General features: G+C 38.8%; 1 pseudogene; it reads left to right on the top strand.

Moving 5' to 3' along the window:
* The first annotated feature begins 530 nt into the window (after positions 1-530).
* The window catches only part of LOC129348941 (spindlin-1-like), a 35,265-nt pseudogene continuing 16,074 nt past the window's right edge, over positions 531-19,721 (top strand).

The following is a 19,721-nucleotide window of genomic DNA, read 5'->3' as shown; positions in this document are numbered from 1 at the left end:
ATGCCACAGCTGCTTCAGAAACTAAGCATATAAAACTGTGTTTTTGCACATTGTAAAAGCTTTAAGAACAGAATTTTAACATAAATACTTAATAATAACAGATTTTTATTATCTGAAGATTTTCTTAGTTGTATAATATTTAATACAGGAGGGAAAAAAGCATGAAACCCGGTGGAAGCCTACACGCTAAGCATTTTAAAAAGTGTGGCATTTGTATGAAAAGTAGCATCAGCAGCACGGTAAACATGCAAAAACATACATATTGGAGCATCTCAGTATTGTCTCTGAGACAAGTTTGAGCTATGAAATGTCTGTATGTGCAGGAGTTCTTCAGAAAGCTAAAGGGAGTTTCTGGCCCGAGACGCTGAGCTCTGAGACACGGAGTTAAGGGTCAACTGAAGTGCAGCCTGCAGCCTCCTCTCAAGACTCCCCCAACCTCTAACCCTGGAAGCACTTACCCTGTAATTCTTCCAAGGCCTCCCACAGACTCTTTCACAGTCACCTTGTGCAGCCATGTCCTCCCCGAAAATATGACAGAGCGAAAACACAAGCCTTTCCCCCGTAAAGAGGAGATAAAAAGCAGCCGAGCAGTAAGAGCCACTTCGGAAAGGTGAACCTCTCGGAGGACCTTTGTGGACTGACGGTTGTAGGACTGGGTGGGCATCCTAAATCAGCTCACAAGGGAGATTTAGAACTCCCACCTCTGTGCGGTAACATCTCTTTGGACCGTTTGTTTTTCTACCAAATTCAATTACAGGAATTCAAAAACAAGGACAGAAGTGACTTCAGAGGAGTGACTTAGCAGACAGATGGTGATAGAGGAGATGAAAGGGAAGTTTTATCCAGTGCAAAGAACTAATAATGATGAAGCGAAGGGGGCACCGACCAGAAGGGGGAGAAAACAACTCATCCACATTATTTCTGGATCCTCGAGAGCTGAAGCTGAGGTCGTTTTTGTGAAGAGACACTACTTAACTCAAAACCACCAAGCAGTGAGAACATTATATACAAAATTAAAAACTCTATTTTAGTATTCAGTATTATGGATTTTGATTTAAAAGCAGAGTTTTGTCAGAGATTTTGGCAGGAAACATATAAATATAATTTAGCATGCAATTAGTTTTTTCTGTTATAGAAAAGGGAAACCCGTGAAATAGTTTGCCCAATAAATTGCTATAAGTTGTGTTTTCAGAATGGTATTTTTATTCAGAGTTAAAATGAATTTGAAAAATGTTTTCTTTTTGCAATATGGCGAGCCCAAGATTCATTAGGTTCTGATTACATGCAGTATAAATTACATGACTGATTGTAAATGACACATGCATAAATACACTGAGAATATATTTCAGAAAATTTGTCTTGTTAGGTGTAAGAGTGTCCTCAGTTATTGGAGAGCTTGAACTCTTTAAGATGCCAAAAACTAGCTTATAATTTAGCTTGATGGTGAACAATAGGAAGATGTAGGATTTCAAGGGTAATGAAAAAAGTAATAATAAATATGTTTACTATGCACATAGACTACCATTCAAAAGTTTGGAGTCACATAGAAATGTCCATATTTTTTTGAAAGCATTTTTTTTCAATAAAGATAACATTAAATGAATCAGAAATACAATCTAGACATCATTAATGTGGTAAATGACTATTTTTTGCTGTAAACGGCTGATTTTTTAATGGAATATCTACATAGGGGTACAGAGGAACATTTCCAGCAACCATCACTCCTGTGTTCTAATGCTACATTGTGTTAGCTAATCATGTTGAAAGGCTAATCGATGATTAGAACCTTTGTGCAGTTAAAAAGTAGAGTTTTCATGGAAAACATGAAATTGTCTGGGTGACTTCAAACTTTTAAAGGGTAATGTATGTGTAAAATATGTATATTTATATGAGCTTTTCCTAATGATTATGGGGGTCTAGAACAATTCAATCCAATTGTCAGTCTAAAATTTACACTCAACAATGAAGTCAGTACATCGTATAGCATTAGTGCATAAATTTTGAATTCTGGTGAATGTAGTGATACTGCTGGTACTGCTGGAACCATGGATGCTGTAGTTTGGGATACTGTACCATTCCTACCACAACATTAAAATCGCCTGCCTGATATTGTGTGGATTCCCCTCATGCTGTCAAAACAGCTGTAATTCACTGAGACATGGACTCCACAGACTTCTGAAGGTGTCCTGTGGTATCCGACACCAAGACATTAACAGCAGAATCTTTAGGTCTTGGAAATAGTCTCTGTACATTGGACAGATGTGAGATCAAATTTAGATCTTGGGAATTTGGAGGCCAAGTGAACACCTTGAATTCTTTGTTGTGTTCCTCAAACTATTCCAAATCTATTTTTGTAGTGTGAAAGTGCGCATTACCCTGGTGAAAGAGGCCACTGTCATCTGGGAATGCTGTTGCCATGAAGTGAGAAGTGTCTGTGGTTTGAAATGTTTAGGTAAATGGTACATATAAAAGTAATATGTGCATAAATGCCAGGGCCCAAAGTTTCCCAGCAGAACACTGCCCAAAGCATCGCCCTGTTTCTTTCCTATAATGCATCCTGCTGCCATATCTTCCTGACATCAAAGTGACACACACACCCAAATGTCCACATGTGGAAAAGAAAAGACAACTTTAACATCTTTCTGAGGAAAATAGAAACCGTACATTGAAATTAATTAAAGAAAACTGTTGATTGTCCTTTGAACGCAGCACTTGTCTTTACTATGGCTCTAACTCAATAGCTGCATTGTGTTGCTGTAGAATGGTGAGTATCACCACCAAAATGATTCAGACTACCTAAAACTAATTTGTCTGCATGCTTGTCCAGGCTCCTGTGGCCTATTAGTACGTGGAGTGGGTTGTCCATTACTCATAAGTTTGGCGATTTGATCCCCAGCCCCTGCAAGTGCAAAAGTGTCCTTAGCACCTGTCACGTCTAGGCGAGATTCTGACTTTAAAGGTGTTCAGTCATAATCCCATAGATGGTAGCTTCACACCATTGGCTCCTCAGCCAAGAACATACTCCTAATGCCACAACCTGCAATTTGTCTCATACTGAGCAGGATTACTATTGCAACAACGCATCATCAGTAGGGTAAAACTAACCTGCCTCACAACAGGCGAGCACTTTGCATGGCTACTCCACCACCACCAGTGAATGGGTGAATGGGACACACATTGTAAAAAAAAAAAAAAAAAAAAAAAAAAAAAAAAAGGTTAAAAAGGCACTGTGTAAGTGCAGACCAATTACTGAATAACCACAAGAAAAATATCCTTCATTCTGTCATTGTGTTTTCATTAAGTAGTAAAAAAGTGAGATATCTCAGATCTGCTCCAGTGGTGTTCTATTGTAGTCTGGGATGAGCGTCAGTGAGCTCTAGGTTTGACACACAAGGGTTTTTTTTTTTCTGCTGGGATCTCAAGAGGATTGAAATGCACAAAAAGCAGTAACAGAAAAGAGAAAGAGAGGGCTAGCATTATTGATCTTCAAAATCCCAAGGGAGAAATGAATGTCACCGACAAAACTTACATATCCACAGACACACTGACATACTCTCACTGAGTGAACTAATGTGAATATGGAAATGTGTCAGTGGTTTACCTTCCATGATGTGCACACTCCAGCACACACTGTACACAAACACACACACACACACACACACACACACACACACACACACACACACACACACACAGTGTGACTGACTGGGCTCAGCAGAAAAGGTAGAACATGCTGACACACGGTGCATTCTCTCTGAAAAGTGGGACACCCTCCAACCACCCGATCCACAACCACTGGCAATTCCCTTTCAAACTGCTTTTCTTCTCCTGTCTGAGGCAGACAAATTCATCCCTCTTGTCTACAATCACCTCTTTTCTTCTTTTCTTCTGCCTGTTGCGCCAATGAAAGGAGGAGGGAGGGTCCAGAGCAGAGGGAGGGAGAAATACATCTGCCTGACAGTGCTACACTGTAGGCACTAAGCTAGTGTGCTGTGTGTTAGGGCCCCTGGGACTGGGCGTCTGGGCCCCACTATCTTATAACAAAGTTGACAAAAAGCCCAGGGCTCAGCCCTCAGGAAATCTGAGAGGTGGGGTATCTAGGCCGAGAGGGCAGAAAAGAGAGAAGGAGGGACACAACATCTCAGGTACGTTGCACCTATCCTGCCCTATATATGTCTTTCTTGAAACAAACTAGTTTGTACGATGCATCGTAAGACAAAATTATTTGACCCTGTTCTAAATGGTTTGAGATAAATGATAGATGTAAAAGTTAAGTTTCTATTCATATATTGCACAGAATTTAAAAACTGAGTGAGTGCTTTAACAGAAGAGCAGGACATAATGAGATAATGTAATAATTAAACGATAATTAAAAGAGCTGTATTCACTTCACCAACATTAACAAATGTTAAAAAAAAAAAAAACATGATGCAAATAGGACTTTTATATTTGTTTCATGTAATCATTTGAGAAAGATTAGCATCTCCTCATTGGTCCAAACAGGCCTGATTTTAGTTTTCAGTCATTCCAGAAGTTTCAATAGATGTATGGTGATCACTACCTTAGGATCTTATGATTACCTAATAATAATTCTGTTTCAGCAAAGGCTACTTTCTACGAACTTCCTATTAAACTTACAACCTTAACATCGGAAGGGAAGCATTCAATTATTTCTGACTCACTGAATGTATACTGCAGGTATGAGACCCATATTTCTGGTCCACATTTCCCTCAGCTTTTACCTCCTCATACACTATCTGTATGTTTGCATTTTCAGCAACCCTTTCATTATGGGAAATAACGGCAACGACCTCTAAGCTCACAACCTACATGCTGCAAAAAGTTCATACATCTTTGGGTGAATTAGTCATTTCAATGACAATGTCTGCCTCCCTGTGTGCAAATGTTCCACCAAAACAATTCCCCTGTGGCTAGTAGCATTTGCAGCAGTACCATTGCTGCATCCTGGGCTTAGCTCCTCCCAAGACAACTGCGATTGGAATGAAGGAATACAAACAAGCCAGAGCTTTTTTTTTCACTATGGCAGACTGACTATGAGATGCAGTCTGACCATTCTCCAGCACTAACTAGAGCTCTGGAGAAAGAACGTAGTTTTGTTGACTATGTTCGGACCAACTAAGCCAACTGGCCATTACTCTGAAACTTCACACAGAGCAGACTACACCCACTGTGACAGTCTTGAGGTATGTAATTGCCAAATGTGTTTATTGACACTCAACAGCCACAACATTAAAACCACCTGGCTAATACTGTGTTGGTTAAACAGCTCTGAAAAAGTTGGATCCTTTGGGTGCTGGATCTGGAACAATGTTTAGGTGGTGCATAAAAGTTAACATAATATCCAGATGAACACCAGGACCCAAAGTTCAGACCATTGCATTGTAATGAGATGATCAATGTTATTTACTTCATTTGTCAGTGGTTTTAATGTTGTGGAGGGTCAATGTATAAAAATACATTAGCAATATAATAGCAAGAAAAGGCTCCACCTTTGCTTATACATCACCTTTTCTTCCTCAGCCAAGTGTAAAAACATTTTTTTCCAACATTTAATCGTGTAATGGCGGTAGTCATGCAAAAAAAAAAAAAAAAAAAAAAAAGTCTCACACAGCCTCTAGCATGGCTGTACTTCTGTATTTCGGCATACTCGTGGTGCTTTGAGCTAAATACGACATGCTCACAATGACAATGCTAACATGCTGAGTTAAGCAGGTACATTTTTTGTTGTTTACAAAGTACAGCCAAATAATGTTGGAATACCATTACTTTTGCAGGTAGTTAATGGTTGTCGTGGACATTAAAATCAAAAATGTCAACCTCACTATGGCAGGGGACGGGGAAAACGTCAAATGCTGCTCAGCCCAATCCAGCATCAGAGAGGAGTTTCAAGAGGAGATTCAACATTTGACAAGCAGTTTGTTAAAGCGGTGCATTGACATTCTCGGGTAATTGGCTAATGTGTTGCACAATCACTTTAATATGGCTAAATCCAATGAATGAGACAGGAAAAATGAACCTTGACAACCACTCTCAGATAGAGAGTAACATGACTGCTGCAGGGAAGTCTGTCTGACGTCTCTGAAGTCAGAGGTCAGGATCAACTACTGATCAGAGCATCAGCTGGCAGGCAGTCCGAATTTTGCTCAAGGACACTTCAGGAGAAAGAAATCTGCTCAAAATTGCACACATGTAGACACACCAACAATACGCTGTTTCACATGAGTGAGCAGATTTGACAGAGCACATGACTACCTGAAGATCTCTGGGCACCATCAAGGAATTTAACTGTTTTATCAGTTTTATCACATCATCTGTCAGAGGAGCACTCTCATTGTCCACGAGTTTACTATAACTTACTACTTACACAGTTACCTTCACTTTCACTACAGTGTTTTAAAAAGGGCAAGTCTTTAGCTTGAAGGATCAAGCTGATTTCTTTGCCATCAACACATCACTTCATTCATTTATGTTTTGCAACTCGAACAAATAACTGTGTCCTATGATGGCCATGAGCGAGCATGCGGGAGAGAGTGGAGATAATCACTTCTAGGGTTCGATGCTGCAGGCCGAGTATCTCTGCTGTTAATGTTGCCTCTCAGCTGACCTTCAAGTGACCTACAGAGCATACGACAGCTCAGAGCAGAGGCCCCTTTGGCTGCGAACCAGTCGCTGGAGAGAAACAAGCGCAGAATGAGAGAACAGAACGAAATGAGAAGCACCAAGAGAGCTGTTGCGGTGCAGAACAACAGTAAAACAGACAGAAAGAGGAAGCCATGATGAAAGACGAGCAAGGGAAGCAGCGAGAACGAGAATGGCAAGTTTGGAAAAGAAGGAAGAGAATGTTGAGCGCTGATGTTTGTTTATTTAAATGATCAGGTTGTCCTGAGTGGAGCAGAGCTTTAGAGGCTCAGCATTGAATCATCCAGCTCATGTTGCACCTCCAGCACTTTTACAGCACTCACCTCCTCCAGGCAGATCTCACTTCTGATATCTCACAGTGGAAATGACTGCACTGGGAATTGATTATGAATTAAATATGCAAAACTGGACATACAGGGACCCACACACAGGATTACACACAAACTCATGAAACTTTGATTTTGATTGCAAAGGCATTCCGATGTGACACATGCAGCTATCTTTCTTGTTTCTCACATTTCTGTTGCACTTTTTTTATTTGAGTTGATTGCCTTTTTGACGAGTGCACGTCTTATCACCTGCCACATAAAGCTGCTTTTCATTTCCTGTCCTTTTTATTGCTTTTCTCTTTGTTTTTTTTTTTGTTTTTTTTTTTACAATTTGTGCAGCGTCTCTTTAACCCTTCTACCACCAGTGTGTTATGTGCGACGACTGATTGTTTGTGGCAGTTAGTCTTTACTCTTTTGACTCTAAAATTCACAAACAGCAATCTCACACTGCATGAGATACAAACACACTCACAAACACTTTCACACACTTAGGTGGGGCGAGGGACGGAAATCGGGCCAAGAGAAATTGGAGACATGGATGTGAGCAGCGGGAGAAAAACAGGCAGTGAAGAAGAAAAGAGAGTGACAGACATGGATCTGTCTCACCTGTAGCTTCTGCTGCTTTAAACCCACCTTCCCCCCTACAGCTCCCTGGAACCATTTACACACAGCCTCCACCGACTTCTTCACATCTTTAATTTCACCGCTATTGTTGCGTCGGCCACAACACCCTGTTGTATTGTCTTTTATAAAGCCCTGATATAATGAAGCCATTTTGTGTGCACACAGATCACCGCAGGCTTTTGCTGCTGCTACGACTCAGTGGGCCAGTTTCCTAAACAGTTTAACTCCATCAGCCAATCACTTGCACAAGCAAACACACACCTACACGTACTCGTATTTAAGATCTATGACTGACACGTTATGCAAATAAAGGAAGGATTCTGCACCATTTGCCAAAACAACTGAAAATTTGAGAGGAAACGTGTATCAATTCTAAATGTGCAAAGAAAGATTAGAAGCACAAATCAATATTTTTGTGCATGTGCATTTGTAATAAATTGTTAAAAAAAAAAAAAACTTTAAAAAAACTATCCAAAATATGTCCAGTCCTTTGCTCATAATTGACACAAATCTAATACCATCAAAAAATCTATTAAAAAATGAAGAAATTACAAATCTGCAATCACAAAGCATCAAACATCTATAATAAATGAAGTAATGTGCCAACAAGAGTATCTGTGACGGGATGATTTTTGCTTGGTTGCACATCTGACTAAACAGTGGATGTAATGGAGCCAGACTGGCCTTTAGTATTAATGCAGTCTTAAATTTGCTCTTATTTCAGTCTAAACTAAGTACTACTGACACAGAAAGAAAGAAAATTAAAGAAGCTGAGGATTATTATGTCAAAAAGTTGAAATTGTGTTTGAAAAAGCCTGAAGTAATTGTGTGTCACTTGCAGAGAGAAAATTATTTGTCCAAGAGGAGCAATTTAATAAGATTTCAAGTATACAGTATATAGAGAGGACCTAATGAATGTTGAATGTAGTCTGTTATTTATGGTGAAAGGAGGCAAGACCGGGTAAGTGAAGGATTTTAAAAAGGATAGCACCAAGAAAAAGAGAAGAAAGTAAGAAAATTACGTATAAAGGTAATTAGTACTTTTTTTTAGCACTGACTCAGGGAAACAGCATGTATATTGTTTGGGGTTTTTTTGCCTAATACATTCTGACAGAAACTTATTTGTTCTCGCTTTGTATTTACCCAAGATCTTTCTTTAAATAAAAGGAACTAAAAGGAAGTGTTTACTTTTGGCTGGTGGAGAGAAAGCACAGAATTTACAGTGGACACATACACTTTTTGATAACCATAACTAAGTGCTGTGAATGCTTAAAATAGCCATAAAAAAGCATTAACTGCTGCAAGTGGATATAATTCAAGTGACTATTGTGTAAAAAAATATACGAATTACAGTATGTTGTCAGTGAACATTGTACAGATAGATTTCATACTAATATTTTGCGACTTTGCAGAAACACTCCTTGGCATTACATTTATCTCCAAATGGGACTTCTATTGCAACTTCGTGACATAAACATCATTTCAAGGACATAAAAAGGGGGCCCTGCCGGCAAAAAAGAGCTACATTTGGATGATATCAGTGAATGAAATATCAGGAAGTTTCCCATTTCTTCCTCAATCTATCAAGCTCTCAGTGCAACTAAAACCTTTTCACATTCCTCTCCATTCAAGTCCTTCTTGGGGTTTGTTCTTCTGACCTGCTGATGAGCGAGGCAGATAGCATCCCGGCGGCCTCCCTCCACGCTGGGCCACCACACGAGCAGAGCAGGGTGGGGGTTTTTCAGGCTGGTTTCAGTACAATGTGTTTACTGTGCCATTGTGAGGGTCCTGGAGTCAATGTGGGCCCAAGCTTAGCCAGTTACATCACTCTGAGCTCGGACACTTTGACCCTTACAATCATAGACAATCAAATCCAAATATGGAAGATATGTGAGAAAGAAGTCCTTCCACTGTTTTGTATAATGTAAATCTCCTAAGTGTGAGCTACATCTATCGTGTGACCACATATTCAGCCTGAGACTTTCACACAGTCTAACCGCACTGGAGCATAAGGAAATCCATCCGCCGTCTCTAAACTGAATCTTTTGTGGAATAAACATGATCAAACTGCTCGCTTACACCTTGTTATTGTGCTTTTTATTGTCAGTTAAGAAAATACTTCCTTCATGAACCACTGCCCTGGGCCACGTATGGGAACAATGCTGCTCAGATTGCTATGACAACGCAGCCAAGGAGCTCCGGCACAATCGCTGTGGATTGAGTGACGCCGCGAGGTTATTAGTCCATGTTCTGAAACCTCACCCTCCTTACCTTCTCCACTCCTCTCTACCTATAAATTACACCTTGCACTGTGCTGCGCTCCTGTTACACCTGCATCTCTTAGGCGCCTCAGATACCCTGTAAACCAGAGTTACTGTAACAACAACATATGCACTGCTTTCCATTTAAAGGAAGCAAAGGGTAAAAGGATTTATTCCTCTTAAACTCAATTAGTATTTCATGCAAAGCAATAGTGGGAAAACACAGAGTGGTGGAAAAAAGTTTTCGGACACCCCATACATTTGTATGCGTATGGCATTAAGAATTACTCTTGGGTCTTAAAGTGCAGTTTCTTTTAGTATAATCACAGCCATATTACTAAACAAATCCTAAAAGAGTCATTTAAAATTTAAAATTGATTGGTTCCATAAATATAAGAAATTTTGAGTATTGGGTCATTTTGGTAGAATTTAGTTTTGTTAGTTTTTCTTGTAAACAATAAACAAAAAAAATACAATTTGTGTTCGTGTCTGTCTAATGCAGCCACACCCTTCGAAACACAAAAAAGATTTTTCCACAAATAATTCATGATAATATTTGAGATTGTGTAAAATTTTAAGGGTATCTGGAAACTTTTTCCACCACTGTATAAAATACAGAATTTGTTTCTACAACCCATCATTATGAAATAAAGTCTTTCTTTAGGAGAGTAAGTGATTATGGTGGTATGTTTCACTAAATTCCAAATTTATTTGTTTATTCAAGCAGATTTTAAAGTGTTGCAAAATGAGGAGGAAATTCCATTTACTTTAAAGCATCAATCACTTATTCCTCTTAAAAGTCAGCTTCATTAAAGCACCAGTCAAAGTGGTCATCACTTGGAGCACAGAGATTCGGAGAGGGCATGATAATATAGTTAACCTGCTCAAATAAGCCTTAATTGATACCCAGAAGCCTTTAAAAGAGCTACTGCTGCGTTTTCTTCAATAGTTTAACACAAATAATGTGCACAAATACATTATTTAAAGCAGCAGTGGTTATTTTTTGTCCATGTTGGTGGGATTGCAATAAGCCGTAAATATAACCTACAGAATTGTTGGCCTGTAGCTCTTATGGCGGACATGTCAACAACAATTGCAGCAACATGAGTCATGATTGTGTCCACGTAAAAAAACTAAGTCCAATATTCACTCTCATATCAGCTCTGTTTTTGTCTACCACTAACTCCTGAGGGAATAATAGGTGCCAAAATGCTCCACGGTGTTGTCACTAGTTGTCACTGAGCTTTTTTGCTTAAAACTGCTGCCTGCTGCCGCTGAAAACATGATGTGAGAGTGGGACCAAGTTTGTAAAATGCATCATAGAGCTGAGGAGAACTGCAGTCATGTGATAATTACATACAGTGGAGTCCAAAAGTCTCAGACAACATTGGAAGTCTGGCAGATGTTCATATAAACTGGGAAATCGTAAAGATAAAATCACACTAAGTTAGGACATGTGACAAAGAGGAAATATTTAAGATTCTGCACTATTTCTAGGTTTTAACTACTTCATACAAAAGGTCAGATTTCCTTTCCACTGAAGCAGCGTTCAAAAAACACTCTTTTAGTCGACTCATCAGAGGAATGTCCAAGTAAATTAAGCCTGTTCACCTGCTATAAATATGTCTGTGCCTCAAGTTTCCAGCAGAATATTGCAGAATCAGTAGCACTGAGATAGCAGGAAACATGGAATCAGATCCAAGTAGAAGTGTCAGAAGTCAAATTGTTGTTGTGAGCAATGAGGAGCTTTTTCCACATCAAATCAGGACTAGAACAAGGAAAAAAGAGGTTAAACCAGGTGGAAGTCACTGCAGTTATCTAATAGGTAATATTGAGTAATAGCTGGAATTTGTAACAAAAATCTTACTGTGTTTTAATTCAGCTACATTTAAAAATAGAAAACATATTTATGTTCTGATTGTGGTAACGTTGCAGATTAAGAAACATAAGTTATTTCAGCTTATATGTAAGGCAGATACTTGATTTTAAGCTTTATACACACAGACCTACATATTTGTCTTGTTTTACCAGGAAACGAAGCAGCGGGGAACTGAGTGACACAGTAACCCCAGACTCCAACTGCATTTTGGGAGTCTGCATTCAGCATAACTGGCGTGAGGGGGAAATCAGAGCTAATGGAAAGGAACAGCACTTGACAGACAGTGTAAATCCTTCTCTCTTCATGGTGAAATATGACGGCTATGACTGCGTCTGTGGCATTGAGTTCTTCATGGATGAGAGTATCAAAGCTGCAAATCTTGTCAGAAAAGGTTGGTGAGTTGCGATCATTTTATAGTTGGTTAATCAACAATTTTCAGATCATAAATTCTGGGTTATAAATCGTCATCTTTCTTACTTTAATTCTTTCACTTGTCTCCACAGTAAACAATAAAATCAAAATCCCTTCAGAGGTGGAGGAACTGGTGGGCAAAGCTGTGGAGCATTTGTTTGAAAAGGAAGATGGAGAGAAGGAATGAGTGGAGAGGAATGGTCCTCTCCAGAGCTCCCATCATGACTAACTGGTATTATATCACTTATGAAAAGGACCCCGTTCTTTACATGTACCAGCTGTGGGACGACTACGCTGACGGAGACCTCAGGATTTTGCTTGAAGCAGGTATTGCTAATTTTGTGTCGAACAAACTCAGGCTGATACTTCACAAAGCTTTATTAAGTCTGTGATGATCTTGTCCCAAGGTGTTAGCGTTGATCTCACACATATGCAATAAATTTTTCTAAAATGAAAGATCGTTGAATTTAATATGAGGAAATCACAGCTTCGAACTTGTGGATATTTGCACAGATGTTCACAGTAACTTCAAGTACAGTTCAATTCAGGTAAAGAAATATTAGAGGAACCTAATACTGAACATTATGCAAATACAGACGCTTGTCAAACGTCATATCATTCGTATTTCACTCTATTTGAAGCTGCAGTTTGCAGATTTATACAATATAAAACAGAAGATAGAACACCCTTGTGTAATACCATTGAAATATTGAATGAATTCAAATTGTATAAACTTAAAATATTTGTAGTACTTCTAAGCTTAACAGTAGGGTATTTGCTTTTATGTAGAATTAAAACAAACAATTTAGATTTACTGTATCACAACTACTAGCCCCACAGTGAAAATCTAATCACTTGGTCCTTGTGTCATTTCTGACCTTCCCTGAAATTTTCATACCAAATCCCTTAGTACGTTTTTGAGTAATGTTTCACACAGACAGATGTACGCTGATTGTCACATACCTCCACCGTTCCTTGGCGGAGTAATAATAAAGGTTTCTAAGGAGGCAGTGCATGAAAACTACAATCAGTAAGAACCATAGTGAGCACATCATCAGGGGATGAACACATTAATAGAGCTCTAATTAGTGAAAGTCCTGTAAAAAGACAAATGTCTAGCAGGCCAAAAAAGTCCTGTTCACAGATTAACTCAAGAGATTTCTGATGGTAACAGAAAGGTGAATATAAGGTCACAAACAGGAGAGAAAACGACACCTGGCAGCAGCTAATCCACAGAGGAAAACAGACTGGATGGTGGAAACAGTCATCTCATCTCAGCACAAATGAACATTGTCGGGAGACATTTACAAGAAGATCTTTGCATCTCTGTCAGATCATGCTTGGACAGCATTGAGCTATCATGTTTTGTGCAAATTTATGAAGTCAAAGCCAGGTCAAAAGATAGATTGTTTTCAGTATATTGATATTTTAAAAAGATACCCCCAAATTAGAGTTTTTTAAGAATGATTTTTTCAGTTCAGACCCCTAAAAACAAAGAGATAGATAGCTTTACAACATGACACAGTATTATCCAATGAAGGCTGCTCTTTGGTTTTTGGAGATTCATCTTCTCGTGTAAACGTATTAAATTTCAACTAAATTCACATCATCATGTCTGTTCTGGATTTTTAGACCTCTATGACCTAGACCTATGTCTGTGGATTCAGTATCATGAAGGACTACACTTGTCTCACACTGTTATGTGATGTTTTGTGGATATAATAATATCAATTAGTGCAGTTTTATGTTTAGTCAGTAGGATATTCTTGTACTCTTTAGTCCACCACTGTCAGAGCTTTAAACTGGTCATGGCATCTTGATACCCCGTTTAAACCAATGTGAACTGGGTGCTAGCTGGGGCTATTTTTGGAGTTGGTTCTACTTGCAAAATTTCTAAGAACCAGCTTTGCCACTGTGTCACATCATTACATCACTGTACTTGTCTGTTCCATGTCTGTTACTGAAGCTCCTTCTAGTTTATTCTGGGCATTTGTTAAGGACTACATCACAAGGAGACAATCCGTCTCTCCCACCAACCACTATTGGAAGGCAGTTGAGGTCAGTGTTTATCTCATTTTCCCCGCTGTTTAATGTTTTAATATCTTCAGTCTGTGTAAATGCAGTTGCAAATGGCAGTTGGTGCTTATGAATGTGGCTCTCTGCACTGGCGTTCGCAATGGCACTTATAAACATCAGCTACGATATTTAAACATCTAATACAGTTTATGAATGCCATTGGAAACGGCAGTCTCCATTTTATGAACATTGTTCAATGAGCTGCAATTTGCAACGCCGTTCAAAACATCAACACAGAACATGACACAAATGCATCACTGGCTCTCCAGATACGGCTGCTTTGATTTCATGTCTAGACCGAAGCTCTGGTTTTTCTTCTTCAGGTTAGACAGACACGATCTGTTTTTTTGTTGTTGTTGTTGTTTTTTTTGTTTTTTTTTTAAAAAGGCAGAAACAAAGTTTTAGTCGGGGATATTGGTCACAATTATCCTGCTCCCAGCAACTGACATAAGAAGTTCTTGGTGTGCTTAACCAGTACAGGATTGGTGCCTCTATTTTTTGTCAGTTCTTTGGCAAACAAAACACCAATAACTGTCCCAGAATAAGACATTAGCTCAACTCAGCCCTACAACTACCTCAGTGTAAGTGTTTGAGGACGTGCATTCTGTGACATTACATCCCCTTTCATTCTCCATTTCTCCAGTCTTGATTTTTCTTATGTGGCGACTCTATTGTGTGAGCACACAGACTATATCACGCACACACACACACAGACAGACACACACACACACACACAGACACACAGACACACACAGACACACACACACACACACACACACACACACACACACACCTATGGCTGCAGGGCTGCTGAGGGTGGGTGTGTGTGAATGTATGTGTGTGGTGAACATGGTTCCGCTAATTTCTATAACAGGAAGCCAGGCTGGAGTCAGCCCACACACACCAAGGATGCTGGGACAGCAGAGGCCTAACCGTGGGAGAGATGGGAGAGGTAAGAGGAAGCCAGCCTTGGCTCGCTAACTAACAGTCTATTAACTGATATCGACCCGTCAGAGACACAACTAAAACTCTGCAGAGGGCTTTGAATCCACTTGGGTGAAAAAGAGTGAAATGATTGACAGAGGACACACGTCCTCTATTTACAGTAAACCCAGCTCCACCTGAGACCACCTCATCTGTCTCTCAGCCCACTAATCCCTTAATGACAACCCACACAGTCAGCAGACAGACGGGGAGAGAATAACAGCGCTGTGAGGCCGGTGAATGAGTTTAGAGTTTTAAAAAACTTTGCAGCCATCGGGCATCAGCAGCTTTGCCTCAGTATGAGAGACCAGGACAGATCTGGCTGTGGAGGCTGCATAAAACAAACATGGAACCGAGCGTTAACGATTGTTTAGTATCCATACTGTGTGCAAAAAGATCTACACATGGAGACAAAGAGAGTTTTTATTGGTGTGTGTGTGATGTTTTTTGCACAAAGCATGTGTGACTGTTTTGGACTGGTGTGTGTGTGTGTGTGTGTGTGTGTGTGTGTGTGTGTGTGTGTGTGTGTGTGTGTGTGTGTGTGTGTGTGTGTGTGGTTCAGTTTAATACTCCGTTGTGAATGTAGCGGGAGGGCAGCAGAGGATCATGTGACAGAAGTCAGACTGAACCCGGCGCCTACATGCTTTCCAGGGGTCACAGAGGGGTCGTCATGTGGCTACTGTGCCCACTGTGAAATACACAAATGCACACACACACACAAATATACGCCATCAGTGTGCACAGAGACACTGAGGCACTTCAGCAGTACAGGACATTAAAAGCTACATAGACACAAATTAAGATATACTGAAAAAATGTCTCGAAGCTCATTTTCACATAAACAAAAGTTCATCATTTTCCATAACAGAGATCATTCTGTTATTACCAGGACATGTTTCACCTTTGTGAGTCCCAAAAGTCTTCATCTCTGTCAAAAATTGTGTTTATATTAATACCGCTTCTCCCATGTTAATGTCTTCTACTACTACGTTGTTCCTCCTATTATGCACTCAGAAAAATAAAGGTGCGTCTTGGAACTAAAAATGGTTTTCTCAGTGATGCCATACACTAAATTTATTTATTTATTAAATAATTAAAAAAAGAATCAAAATTTGGCAGCCAAATCTGCCAGAAAAAAAAATGCTCAAATGCTCATAGTAATGATTTACTATTTTTCAATCCCTAAATTAAAATGTCTGTAAAATTCTGATATTTTTGCCTGATTTAAACACAGTAAAAAAAAAAAAGTCTACTAAATAATAGAATTAATTAGTTGCAAAATACTGATTTTTTAACTTTTTTGGTATTTGATTTAGATATATGTAGGATTATTTATTTATTTGTACAGTCAAGATCTAAATAAATATTTTTTTCTTGGATTTTATGAGTTATTTGTTAGTTATCTGTAATTGAACACAACTAGGAAAATCTGTAAAATTAAAGGGAATTATTTGAAAAACTGTTTTTAGAATTGGATATTTTTACAGTCTAAAAGAACCATTGTTAGAGCCACAAAGAAACTGCTGACGGTACCTCAAAGACATATTTCAGCAGAAATGTGTTCTTTGAGGAACCATTTTTTAAAATGGTTCTTTACTCTTTTAAATCATAAGACTTTTTAATCACAAAAAAGTTCAACTGTAAGAATTAGCAGCATTTCCATTGAGATACATTTAATATATTGGGTTCTGGATTGATGATCAGACAGAACAACTTATTACAAGATGTCAGTTTGAGATCTGAGAAAGTGTGATAGGGATTTCTAACCGTTTTCTGATGTTTTATAAACCAAATGATTTACTTATAATGTAAATATCAATAGTTGCAACTCTAATTTCATTATATTACCTACCATCAAATGAAGATTTTGTATTTAAGACCCGCCCAAATTATTTAAGTTACATGAAGAATCATCCACTAAATAAAGAGGTTCTTCAATTGCTGATGATACTTTGAAGAACCATTGAAGAACCTTTATTTTTCAGAGTAACGAGCCATTAGTGACATCAGCCCAGTCCAGACATAAAGAAAAGGAGATCAGGGGAAACAGACTTTGGGGAGATGATAGAGAACAAGTGAGACGGGAGAAAAATACTGTGTATGAGGCAGAGAGACATTAATAAGATAAAGAAGAGAGTGAGAGAGGAGGTGGATCAGGTTTCGGTATGTTTTCATGTTCTATCCTCCATTACAGTAATGTGTCGAGGCCACTTAACTAATGCATAAAAGTACATTGATACCCACAATAAACAGCATTACACAATGAATTAGGGCATGAGAGGCAGAGTGGGCTGCTGAAAATTGTGGGCTGTGCATGCTTAACCCCCACTGCCTCCAAACACACACAGTAAGATGACTAACTTCATTACCCTCCCTTTTCCTCTTAGTGAGCACAGCGAATTGAAACCTAATTACCACACCAGAGCCAAATTAAAAGCTTTTCCTCTCAATGGCTGCAATCCATCTCCTGACAAATGAACAGCGCCACTTCCACTGTGTTAATGCTCACTTTCTCTCCTCCCCGCATTCAAATAGCTTCATTCATGCCACCGCGCTTCCTTTCAAATAACACAGAGGCAATAAGCTTTGATACCAGCAGCACATTATCTCACTTACACTAATATCAATCACATTTCTAAGACAGAATATTGGGAGTGAAGAAAAAAAACCAATCTGCCAGATCATGTTTGTTATTCAATAGACTTGGTGTAATCATTTGTAAAACTTCCTTCCAACACCTCAATGAGAGATTACAGCCGTCCATTCTTAAGTCAGCTGTCATGGCTGGTCGCTCATTACAGGATCTCTTCCTCCTTTTATTTTCATCACAAATGGTCCTCTGTCTGTTTGTTCTCTGTCATCTCCAGCTGCATACATCTGGCACTCAGGCAGCAACTCAAAGTTTTCGATAGATCAACAGCCACAGTCTAAAAGCTAATGAGCATGTTTTAAAATATTTCACATTTAGGATTTTCTTCACTTTGGTACTATGACAGAAAATGCTGATCTGATACAGAATTGTGTAAATGTCATAAATAAACTAAACACTAGTTGATGCTTGAGTCATTCTTTTATGGTATTTTCAGTCACCATGTGATTCTAGGGATGTAAATGTTGGTCCTGCACTATGGTAGGGAAAAACTTAGTTGTAAACCATTAAGTTATCATTTTTGTGGTAATTATCTATGCATAACCTTTTACATGCTCATGTCTTTTTAGGCAACAGCTGACAACTGCTTCAGCTCAGCATGTGTATTTGTGTTGTGCAAGAAGAGTCAAAAATAGAGACCTCAGGCTCTTTTGAAGAATGGAGTTTCAGTCTCATGAAGCAGCTTTAACAACACATGGAAAGTAGACTCAGAGATACAGTGAAGAGGAGTTCCATAGGTTAAACTGGTTGAAACATCCAAACAGAGTCAATAGAAAAGAGTTTTATGTCCATTGTTGTGCTATAAATAAGCGGCCACTCTTGTTCTTGTCTTTGAGAGAGATGCTGCTTTACTCCCTATTGCAATAAATTCAAGTGCTTCTTGTGTTTCTAAGGTTAATGACAGTTTTTGCACAACATGGTACCAAATTAAATATCTCAAACATTGGACAGACTGGCATGAAATTTTGAACAGACATGATATAAATGTTCCCAAAGAGTTTGACGACTTCCTGACTTTCCCTGTGTGGAAGTCAAGTTTTTAATCAATAAATGTCTCTAAAAACATTCCACCACCACTGAGTGGATTTTCCCATGTAGTTGTGGAAGAAGTATTCAGGTCTGTTGCTTAAGCAAAAGTTCCATTACAGCAATATAGAGATGTTCACTGACAAGTAAACTTCCTACATTTAAAATCATTCTCAAGGACATAAGTAGCAAAGTGCAGCTAAAGTAACAAAGTAAAAGTACTGGTTTGATCCCTCTGAAACATTATTATGGACATTCATCCATCATCTATACACCGCTTAATCCTCAGTAGGTTCATGTGGGAGCTGGAGTCAGGGATCTTCTAGCTGTGAGGTGACAGTGCTGGCCATTATTCAGTATAACACTGATAGTGAAGCATCAGTGTGTCGACAGCAAGTTACTATTGTAGCTACTGCAGGTGGAGCTTTATACACAGTTTAGTACAGCAATAACATATCTGAGGGTTAATTACATGATTCATGTGATAATATAAAAAACTAAGTTCTGATGAAGAAATCTGTTCTCAGTGTTTGGTCTTTTTTTCTCTAATCGAGATATTAGATCATTTAAACATTTACTGAAATGACCTGTCAGAATTTGACAAGGGGAAAAAATATCACAGATACCTGAAACATGACCCCTGCACAATGTTTTTAGATATAATAAGCCAATAAAGTAAGAAAGCACTGGTTTAATCTTTACTTTTTTTTAAACTTTAAAAGCTTGTTATATTCTCTGTTGTGTAAAATCATCCTAACAGCAACTAAAGCTGTCAAGCGAATGCAGAAGAACAGAGAGCACAATATTTTTTTAATAAGTGA

This window comes from Amphiprion ocellaris, chromosome 5 (genome assembly GCF_022539595.1).
Source record: "Amphiprion ocellaris isolate individual 3 ecotype Okinawa chromosome 5, ASM2253959v1, whole genome shotgun sequence".
Classification (NCBI taxonomy): domain Eukaryota; kingdom Metazoa; phylum Chordata; class Actinopteri; family Pomacentridae; genus Amphiprion; species Amphiprion ocellaris.
This window is presented reverse-complemented; position numbering and strand designations above follow the sequence as displayed.